Source organism: Echiichthys vipera (assembly GCF_963691815.1).
Source record: "Echiichthys vipera genome assembly, chromosome: 6".
Lineage (NCBI taxonomy): Eukaryota > Metazoa > Chordata > Actinopteri > Perciformes > Trachinidae > Echiichthys > Echiichthys vipera.
In genome coordinates this window covers 18,401,761-18,405,217 of record NC_139831.1, presented here as the reverse complement: position 1 = coordinate 18,405,217, position 3,457 = coordinate 18,401,761, and positions in this window count along the sequence as shown.

Below are 3,457 nucleotides of genomic sequence, written 5' to 3'. Positions count from 1 at the left end.
GGAACATAATCATGTGCAAATGCTTAATCATATAAGCTCACAGATCTTTAATTAGCATCAAGTTAAGTACCAAAAGATGAAATAAAGCACATGTTCCTCCACTTAAGCCTGATCAAACCGTAATTAACTTGGCATACAGATTAAAGAGCAATCACTATTTGGCACACTATTTAAGTGATTTGTGTATTTTTTCTAACAACATTTGGTAAAAAGTGTGTTTTGATGTTGAGATTGAAGGGACTTTTTTAAAGATCTCCAATGTTAAGTGGCACATCTGGTGGGGTGGAGGAGGTGAAGACGGGAACAGTGCACCACTCACGGCCGCCTGCAACCTTTCGAGGGGCTGAAGAAGCTGCTGGCTTCCTTTTATGTGTCAGCCAGGAAGAATTTGGTTGGTTGGGGGTGCAGAGAATGGGGCTCACCTTATGTTTGGGGGGGTTGGGTGGGGTCTCAGTGGCCTAGATTTGTTTAAATCTTACAACACAACATTTTATCAGCAGGGGCGTTTTGTGCTTTTCTGATACAAATTCCTAAATTGATTTTATTTCATTAAAAGACCACATAGCAAACGTGGGACATGGAAGTATTCCAGTCTTGGAAAGGTGTTGGGGATGTGCACAGAGTCAGGGGAAGAGGAGGTCAAAAGGGGCCCAGCAGCTCATTTTTAACCTGGGCCTTCTGGCGGGTTTATCCAGCCTCACTTTAACATCATTGTCTTATATCTATGCTACATAAAGAAAATGTTTCTTTGATGCTTCACTAATCTGTAAACTTTGCATACTATAGTAAATGTATATCACACATCTATCTATCTACATAAGACAAAAAATCCAGGACATTTGCTGAGTCTTCACCAGAGGGTCGAGACTCAGTAGAGTGGATACATGTTGGTCTGATTTGTTCCCTATACTTTTGAAATTTAAAGTTATAGGCCTATCATTTCATTCATGAATGGAGTGTCTTTTTTTTTTTTTTGTTACTTTATGCTCAGCAATACTTCTTGATGTTTTTCACCTTTTGTACTTCTAGCTGCTGCAGCAAAGATCACCTGTTTGAGCAGCCTTCAGAGTTTCCTTCTCCCATTGTAGTCTGTATGCAGCAGGTAAACCTCTGTAGAAGTAGTGGTGGCAATACCTTACTCATGGTGCAACGAAATTACTATTATGATGAAGCTAGGAGCCATTATTATGGAAACAATTAGATATTTAAAAATAGTCAATCTTGCTATTGTTAAGTTGATGTTTCTTTTATTCTCAGTTAAATATCCTGTGATGTTTTTTCTTCTTATCATCTTCATCTTTCACTTTATCCGTCCCCTCTCTGAATTCATTCATTCAAAAGAAAAAATGAAGAGCAGGCACTGACTTTAAGCTTTGAACATGTCCAGTCCATATCATTAAAATACACTTTTATTCACCTCAAGAATACGCGACAAAAAAAGCCACCATCCTTTCTTGTGATGTGTGATGTAACGCTCATTAAAAAAGCTCCATAACAGGAGCCTTGGATTCTTTGCCATACAGCAGCTACATGTTGTCCATTTGCTCCTTTTCATGGTGAAATGCAGCATGTCAAATGTCAACGACTGCTCCAGAGAGATATACATGATTTAGTGTCTTAATTCAGTACATTTCACCATTATGCTGCAACATTCCTTCATCAAAAGGAGCACATTTCTCTGCTAAACAAGTAGCCTATAAATTGAATATTTCTGGAAGAACAGAAGAATAAGTGATTATTATTAACACAGTCAATGTAAATGGAAGTCCCGAATGCGAACGTACTCCAGATATTTATTTGATAATTACATTTTATATCCTTTTTTCCTGCTCATTGCACAAGTACAACCCCATTCTCTTGATGCATTGAAATACATGTATATTATAAGTGGGTTACTTTGGAGAGGCCCGCTCGCTCTGGTTTTTATTGCGGAATGAGGGCGCCTCTTAGTGGTGACATTTGAAAAGTGCAGTTTTTTTCATGCATCTCTTCTCCTGGAGCAAAAATGCAAAACAGAAAAGACTTTCATGGTATTCATGGCAACAGACACTTGTTGAAGGAAAGGAAACTCTAAAAGTTTTCCCCCCCTGATTTTTCCAGACACTTTAGCTATTTTGGGAAAAGCTTACGTAGACATAAGCACGTCTGGATCAAGACTTTGACCAAAAAAGAAAGAGGAGCAATAGTGAAAGAAAAAAAAACCTTTGTTTTCATTGTATTATTTTGCCTATCCAATTTCATATTAAAGTACAGTGCCTATAGAAAGTCATGCTTTTCAAAATAGTCCCTTTTTTTGTTTTGCAGCCTGAAATAAATGATAATATATAAAAAAATATATTTTCCCAGCGTGATTTACACATTTTGCCTTACAACATTCAAGTGAAAGTTATTTCTTCTACATTTCTAAAAAATAAATCCAAAAATGAAAACCTAGAATAGCAGTATTGGAAAATGATGAGTCCCTTTAGAATAACCATTATAAACATTCTCAGGTTTAACCAATCACCTTCCAGATTACACACCAGGTTAATTTGCCTCCACCTGACATCAATTGTGGTGACTTTGATTTTACTTCAGAATAAAATCAGCTGTTCCTTGAGGATTTCACTCCTAGCAGTGCATGGTAACACATAATTCACCATGGTTGGAAAGATACTTTTAAAAGAGCTCCGGGGTAAAGTTGTGGATAGGCACAAGTTAGGAGAAGGATATAAAAGATTTCAAAGGCTTTAGCTTTCCCTCCAAGTACCATTCAGAGTATCGTGAAGAAGTGGAAGGCATATGGCTCCACCCAGACCTCGCCTAGATCGGACCGCTCCTCCAAACTGGATGACCGAGCCAGGAAGAGATTGATCAGGGAATCTACCAAGAGGCCCATGGTGACCTTGAAGGAGTTACGAGGTTGGTCGATCTATGTATGTGACAGTCATTTCACAAGTTCCACATGTATGGCAGGATGGCAAGAAAGAAGCCTTCTCTGAAAAAATGTCACACTGAGTCTCATAACAAAACATGTGGAAGATGCTGATGCCATGTGGCAAAATGTTATATGGTCAGATGAGATCAAATGGAACTTTTTGGGCTGAACTCCAAGCGCTATGTTTGGCAGAAACCAAACACAGCACACCACCCAGAACACACCATATCTACAGTGAAGCATGGTGGTGGCAGCATTATGTAGTGGGCTTGTTTCTCATCAGCAAGGACTGGGCAATTGGTCGGGATTGAAGGGAAAGTGGATGCTGCCAAGTACACCCAAAGTCTTAAGGAAAACCTGCAGCCTTCTGTTAGACACTTGAAAATGGGCACGTGGTTCACCTTCCAGCATGACAACGACCCAAACACACCACCATAAAAACAACACTGTGGCTAAAGAACAGGAGGGTGAATGTCCTAGAGAGGCCTAGTCAGAGCCCTGACCTGAATCCTATATATTATATATTTTTATATATTATCA